Source organism: Peromyscus maniculatus, chromosome 2 (assembly GCF_049852395.1).
Source record: "Peromyscus maniculatus bairdii isolate BWxNUB_F1_BW_parent chromosome 2, HU_Pman_BW_mat_3.1, whole genome shotgun sequence".
In the NCBI taxonomy this organism is placed as follows: domain Eukaryota; kingdom Metazoa; phylum Chordata; class Mammalia; order Rodentia; family Cricetidae; genus Peromyscus; species Peromyscus maniculatus.
The window spans coordinates 160920074-160927716 of NC_134853.1; the positions used below are offsets into that span (position 1 = coordinate 160920074).

Sequence of the window (7643 nt, forward strand, 5' to 3'; positions counted from 1 at the left end):
GTCTTGAAAAACCAAAAACCAAAAACCAAAACAAAACAAAAAAAAATTGAGGAGGAGGCTGTGTAAAAAGCAGCTTTCCACTTTGTGATGTGTTTTACTTTTAAGGTCTCTGAATTCTTTCAAGGGACAGTTTGCACTCAGGGTGTACACAGAATGCTTGCAAGCAGTTCCCCCTTCCTGCTGGCCCTGCCTCCCACCCCTGAGTTCTGTCCTTGCAAACCCCTGAGCTGCTTCTGGGAACTATCCAAGGAATCCTGAGTTCCCAGGATCACAGCATTAAAAACCCAGTGGCCCGAAGCAGGACTCCCCAAAACTCTTACCGCAGAGACAAACATGTGCTGTTTGACTCAGAGTACACTCACATACTGACTTCCCATAGGCCCAAGAGATGCTCAGCAGGTAAAGGTATGTGTGGTGAAGCCAAGCCTAATGACTTGTGTTTGTTAGACCCACAAGGCAGAAGGAGAGAACCAGCTCCTGCAAACTGTCCTCTGATTTCGTCGGGCACACCTAGGCACAAGTGTACCCCAGCTTACATCCACACCCACACATGCACACACACAAAATAGTAAATGTGATTTTAAAAATTGATAAACACACACCAGGTGTGGTGGCGCATGCCTTTAATCCTGGGACTAGGGAGGCAGAGGCAGGAGGATCTCTCTGGGAGTTTGAGGCCAGCCTGGACTACATAGGGAGTCCCAGGACAGCCAGAGCTACATGGTGAGAACTTGTTTCAAAATACCCAAATAATAGAAAAAATGTCTAATAAAAATATTCTCCATGGGCCAGTGAAATGACTCAGTAGGTAAAGTTTCTTGCTACTGAGTCCATTGACCTGAGTTTGATCCTTGGGACCCACACGGTAGAAGGAGAGAGTCAGCTCCTGAAAGTCATCCCTTGACCTCCACGTACAGCCATGACCTGCACATGGTTCAAACTCCCCTCAGACAGACACAAAAGCAAATGTTTTAAAAAAATTATGCACATGGGTTTCTAGCCTTTCTTCTCTCTTATGTTTAAAAAAAACAGGGCAAGAACACTTAACCAACTGTCAAACCCACTGATAAGATACTACATAAACCCATGGCACATACTTGCCATCCTAGAACCACAGAGGTGGAGGCAGGGGGATCAGGAGTTCAAGGTCATCTTTGGCTATATAGTTAGTGAAGACCAGCCTGAAATACAAGGTCCCGCGTCTCAAAAAACCAAATCAAACCCAAGCAAACAAATAAAAGAGCTTGCCCATAGTCTGTAAACGTTAGCCTGGAAGATGCCCATTGTCCACCCAGGGATGGACTCTATCAATACTAACATTGTTCTGTCCCAGAAGTCTGTCCCCCAAGAGGAGACCCTCCCTGCATCACGTGCCTAGGAAGCAAATTCTCTGCACATTTTATTTTGCCTTTGATTCTTTAAAAAAAAAATATTTTAAAATAAGTATGTGTGTATGAGTATCGTGTGTATGTGTGTGTGTGTGTGTGTTTGTACACCACAGCACATGTGCAGGGGCCAGAAGAGGGCTCCATGTAGCCTCCTCTAGCACACCCTGCCTTATTCCTTTGTGGTAGCAGTTCTCAACTTGTGGGTCACAAACAACCTTTCACAGGGGTCACATATCAGATATCCTGCATATCAGATATTTACATTAAAATTCATAACAGTAGCAAATCGCAGTTATGAAGTAGAAATGAAAATGCTTGTATGGTTGGGGGTCGGCACAACGTGAGGAACTGTATTAAAGGGTTGCAGCATTAGGAAGGTTGAGAACCACTGCTTTGAGGCAAGGTCTCTCCCTGAACCTTGGGCTCTCGTTTCTTCAGCCAGACTGAAAGCCAGTAAACCCCAGGGCCCGCCCAGCCCCCATGCTCTACAGACCTGGGGTGACAGGCCATGGAGAGATGCCCAGCTGGGACCTGAACTCATGACTGTAGAACAGGTGCTTTAGTCACTGAGACATTCTCTCCAGTCTGCGCTCTTGCTACCTCCCAGGAAGAAGGGCTGAAATGAACAAGCCCAAATTAGTGCCTAGACTGGGGAAGCTGTGGGGCCGGGGTGGTAGCACTGGTCGGCTTAAAATGGACATGAGTGAAATCAGACTCTTCCTCTGTGTGACCTTGGGCTCCCACCGGTCCCATCCAGATGCCAGCCTCCTCTTTCTAAGAACCTCATGAGACTCGGACATCTTAAACACAGTCCTCTCTCTAACACTCACAGTGATACAGAAGCACGGACCCCGAAGCCCCATGCTCCTCGAACTGTGTTAGAGGATTTGGGTCAAGGCAGCGTCCTGGCTGAACTGATCCTAAAGTCCATCAGGTGGAAGCACATGAGTCTAGCATGCCAGAACCTGTGGGGGAACTAGTCCTTTCGGAGCGTAACACCTCAGAACGCAAAACTAGATGTCACACCACAGAGCAAACTCAGTCAGGCCCACAGCCAGTGTTGCTGGGCCTGTGACACTGCCCTTTCCTGTCTTTATGAGGGATATGTGTGTTTGCTGTCCAGAGGCGCAGTAGTTTCTCTAGTCTGCAGTTGCAGAGACGCCTTCACGGCTCAGTGGGTAAGGCAGTCTCAGACACGTATCGCCAACGTCTCCCTCCAGACGACGATGAGCAGACAGGTCCTGAAAATATCCACCCCCTCCCACGTCTTTCAGGCTCCCACCCTTAACTCCTTCTCAACACAGCACTGTGGAAGGGTGCAGCACAGAGGGAAAGTGGGCTTCTGGGGACGGGATCACCCCGTTTTTGTTCCCAGCTTCAATTCTCTCCCCATAAGAATCACTCACAAGGTCTGAGGGTGTGGCTCACCCAACGTGCACGAGGCCCTGGCTCCCAGCCCCAGCACCACAGAAACTGGGTGAGGTGTTGGATGTCTGTGAGCCTTGCACCCAGGAGGTGAGGCAGGAGGATCAGAAGTCATCCTCAGCTACATGTGGAGGGCAAAGCCAGCTTGTGCTGCATGAGCCCCTGTCCCTTAAACTAACAAACATACAGAAGGACCCTCAAGACAAGACAGACCAGTGAGAGGGCTCAGCAGGTAAAGGTGCTTGCTGCCAAGTTCTGTGACCTGAGTTCCTATCCCCAGCACCGAAGATAGAAGATAACTGACTCCCAAAAGTCGGCCTCTGACCTCCTATGCACATGCTTCGGCATGCACACACCTGCATATACACACTAATAGTAGATAAAATAAAATAAAAAGGAATCATCCTAGAGAGAATTGGGAAAGCCAAGGTCTGGTCCTGGCTTTGATCTCAGGCTTGTCCTTTCCCTCCCTTGGGCCTCAGTTTCACCATTTGTAAGAATAGCAGATTGCATTTCTGAAGCTAAGTCCCCTGCTGGTTCCAACATCCTAGGTCCAAAAGTGACCAGCATGCAAATGTGAGGGCGGCTGAGCCTGTAAATCTAGGCCAACAGGAACCCGAGGAAACAGCTGAACAGCAGAAGGCGTGCACCAGGGCTAACCAGCCATTCTGAGATAGGATGGGGCTTGAGAAAGGGGAATGAGGAGTCAACCCAAGGTACGGTGGCTGGGATAGGTTAGCCTAGACCCACCTGTCAGATCTCTGGCCCCGGTCTTGGGCCATCTGGAAGTGGTCAAGGCAGCCTGGCCTGTGGCAGGGGAAGGAAAACCAAACAAGAATTCCCAGGAGAGGAGGCCCGGCGCCAAGGCCTGGAGGAAAAAAAAAAAAAAATACACTGCCAGGCCAGGCTAGGCTGCACCACCTGCCCAGGCTGGGGAGAAGCAGAACTCAATGGAACATCCAGAAAGACCCAGCCGCTAAGAAGTCATCCAATCTGACCCCCACACGGCCACGCCCCCTAGAATCACATGAAGAACCCCAGAAGGGAGTTCTGGGCTTCCGTGTGCCTCCACTTATGAAGGTCTCTGGCCCTTGCGAGTTACATGGGTCACATGAAAGTGGTGGGTGGTCAGCCGGAAGCTCCCCTCCTCCCGCTACACTGCAGGATCCCCCTGTGACCTCCAGGCAATCAGACTTTGGACAAGGAGGGCGTTCTTGAGGCTGCAAAGTGCAGGACGTACTCCCCTGCACACCAGAGCACTGACCATAAAAGTGAAAGGAAGCAGCACCCAGACAGATTCCACACAGCCCACTGGGACGGCGCTGGGACTTTCCCAGCGTCTCTCACTCCCTAGAATCCCGCCCTAGAATCTCTTTTTGATCTGCAGTTGCAACAGGAGGAGTCCAGAGCCCAAGCCTTCCTCCACTCCTCTAGCCCAAGAGATGAGAGAGGGCTGGCTGCTAGCCTCGGAACAGGGAAGGGCAAAAAGCGCAGGAACATGATGGTGTAAATCTGCAGCCTCCCCCCCCCCCCCCGAGGGCAAGCTGCCCACAGCACGTCAGCAGAAGCCACCTCTTCTGTCCCAGAGTAGATGGAGAAAGCCCTGAGCCTGGGATATCTGGAACCTAAGCAACAGCTAGAGAGCCCAGGGCCCTGCCAACATCCTGGGAACTCATGGACTCTCTGGTAGGAAAGAGGACAACCATTTGGGCCCCCCACGGAGCCCAGGAATCCTGCCCTGGATCATCAAGTCACATGTGAAGGTCACAAGTTAATCCTGCCTCCTGCATGGTCTCCTACCCAGTGCCCCTCTGTGTCCCTGCCGCCCAGCTCATAGCCAGTTTTCCTGCTCCCAGCTGTCTTTTTAAATTAAGTTTGAGAAAGTCTGGCTGCTGCTGCTGTGTCTTATTCGGTGCTGGGGGTGGAACCCAGGGCCTCACGGGACAAGCAAGCACTCTACCACTGAGACCCGCCCCCCACGCAAGAATTATCTTAACCTTGTGACCAGATGACTCCCCTGCCCCAAGACCTAGAATGGAATGTGTCTACCCTGTCCACCTTAGGCGGCTCCTGGGCCACGGAAAATGCTCAGTCTATCTCTGCCCACCTCGGTGGGATGCTCCAATGTAATCCTTGCCTGCTTAGTCCGACTCGTCACGGACCCCCAGGCCTTTAACTCGCCCCTCAGCCCTCCTACAAACCCACCCTCACTACACGAATGGCACCCCATCCAGCACATCTCCATACTTACGGACCTCCATGTCATTGCTTCTGCTGTCTCAGCAGCTCTGATACCTTCCTCTCCTGTCTCCCAAGGGATGCCAGTGTCCTCACGACTACACCAGTTCTTTCTTTTTGTTTTTTTCCCAAGCTTCCTAATATAACAAACTACAAAGTATGTGCCACCCATGCCTCGTCGCTGTCTAGGGGCCCAGAACTCCCATCTCAGAGGGGGTGACTACCCACCCTCCATCACACAACCAACCGGAGTACAGTGGGATGTAGAGTCGGCCTCCTCTAGGGCCCTTGCTGTATCTACCGCTGATGCCCTTGGTTTCCTGATTGGGCAGGCCCGGCCTTGGGTGATACCCGACGACTAACTGGTTCACCACCAGCCTCTCTTTCTCTCTACTCATCTCTTTCTTTCGGTCTGGGTTCTCGGAACCTTTGCTAACTTCTGAGGGAGATGTTTGGAAGGGAGGAACTACCCTCCCCGCCCCCGCCCCCCCCCCCACCTTGAGCAGGTCTCAGTGGGGACGCTGTTTGACCCTTCTATTAAGAGGCCAACCTTCAAGTTAGCCTTCAAAACAAAAGCAAGAGGAGGCCCTGGAGGGGACAGGTGAGGACCCTTTCACCTGCAAGCTTGCTCAGTGTCACCTAGGCTCTGCCCCTTCACTCTTCCATCCCTAAGTTCCTAGATTGGCCAAGGACCCGGCTCAGGGCCATGCGCATCAACAAAGGAGCAAAATACCACCTTGCAGGGTCCCCCATAGCGGCTTCCAGGGCAGATTTCCTGTTCCTGTCCTTTGGCTTAGAAAACTTCTCAAAGTAGCCAATGGGGTAGCCAACTTGTTGTTCCCTCCTCAAATGCACCCCCAACACTCACAAACTTACTCTCTCATAGGTATTGTATGTCTCTCCCTTGAGCTCTGTAACTTACCTACAGAGCCCTCGGTCAGTCGGGCAGGAATGCCTAGCCTCAGCCTAGGGCTCTGTCATTCCTATTTCACTGGTAAAGAAACCAAGGATCCTGGAGGACCCCTGGCTCTCCACCCCTCGATTGCTTCTACAAGCACGAATCTTAATCCGGTAACAGACAGAAACAAGAGTAGATGGTGTCCACCCCCACATACAAGGACAGGGGCTCATGAGAGCAGCAAAATGCCCTATCCAAGTTCCTTCCTCTCAAAAGCACCAGTGCCCAGGTGCCTCTGTCCCAGGCCCAGGCAGATGGCACCTGTCCCCGCCAACAGCCCCCCCCCCCCAAGCAAAAGCCGGAGCGATGCCGAGAGGCCGGAGTACCCCACACTGGCCGGGTGCGGGGCTCGAAGTCCCCTGGGGAACAGGTTCTGAATGATGCTCCGGGAGCATAGACACCCGACTGGGGCCCCACAGGACAACCCCCGATGCGAGGGCGCAGACTCACCCGGGAGGCGCGGATCGCACTGGGTCTCTGCCTGGTGGCCCGGGGCTGGGGGTTCGGCGACACCCCCACCCCAGGCAATCATGGGCCGCGGAGCCGGAGTTGGGGAGCACGGCGTGGAGAGGGCACGCAGCCCGGGGACTGCGGTGGGGATTAGCCTGCACGGCCTGAAGCGCCGAGAGCTGGAGGGAGGGACCGAGGGCGCCTGCAGGAGGCGCCGCCCACCTGCCCACCCTGCGCCCTGCGCCACCGGGCGGGGACCGGGACCCTGGGGCGGAGCAGGCTGGAGGGCCTGGCACTGCGCAGCGCCGTACAGCGTCCTGGACCTCGCACTCTGCGGCGGGGGGATAGCTGTCTAGAGGGACACTTGCGGGGTAATGAGTGCTGGGAGTCCCTACTCGGAGACCTCACCTGGCGGTTAACTCACCTTCTTGTGCTCGCAGGCGGCCGCCTCCTCTTCACCCGCAGTTCCCGGCCGCCCAGCCCAGTGATGGGCGGAGGAGGGAAGGAGGAAGGAAGCGAGATTTTCCCAGGCTCTCAGCTCACGCCGTTGGCCAGCTCCCCACTCCCGGGTCTCCCGGACGCTCTCCGGATCTCTACTTTGAGCCCCAGCTAGGGAGTGTCCACCGTAAGGGGCGCGTTCCCAGCTTGGCAGAAAACTTTCCAGCGAATCACAGGCTGGCTTCTCCCTCCGCCTGGAGCGGGGGAGGGTCCTCCGAACAGAGAGCCGTCTCACCTGCCTGGAAGTTTGCCTGGGAACCCCGCGACTCCAAGCACGGATCTGCGTCCCCTGCCAGCTCTGAATTCCGACATGGGTCAGGCCAGGGTCCCCTTCGTGGGTGCGCGTCCAACTCTTTGAAGTTCAAGGCCTGATAAGTCCTTGGGCAGCCCGGTGTCAAAGAAGCTGGCTGGGGACAAAAGGCGCCTCCTGCTGGGGATGACTGCTTTCTGGACAAGCTCCACAGCTTGGCTGCAGCCAAGTTTACTTGGAATTCCTGGGTACTCCCAGTCCGCAAATTCACCGTGCTGTATACTTCCGGAGTCCAATCACACACTGTACACTGCTACTTCTAACTTGTAGTAACAGCTAGCAAGAGATTAATTTGGGGATGCCTTGTGATTTAGGAGGTGCAAAAGGCATTTTTTTTTTTTTTTTAAACAGAGGCTTGGAGCGCAAGAGTAGGTGC

General features: G+C 53.9%; 1 protein-coding gene across 3 annotated transcripts in view; it reads right to left on the minus strand.

The window, feature by feature from the left end:
- The window catches only part of Tmem51 (transmembrane protein 51), a 55817-nt gene extending 48473 nt beyond the window's left edge, over window positions 1-7344 (minus strand). The window contains exon 1 of one of the 3 annotated variants that reach the window (XM_015994332.3): window positions 6884-7344. The gene's annotated coding sequence lies outside the window, so the exon portion shown is untranslated. Of the gene's footprint in view, window positions 1-6459; window positions 6664-6883 lie in introns of those variants that run through there. The other 2 variants (XM_042272262.2, XM_076565616.1) reach the window with 2 other exon arrangements.
- Between the last annotated feature and the right edge of the window lie 299 nt (window positions 7345-7643).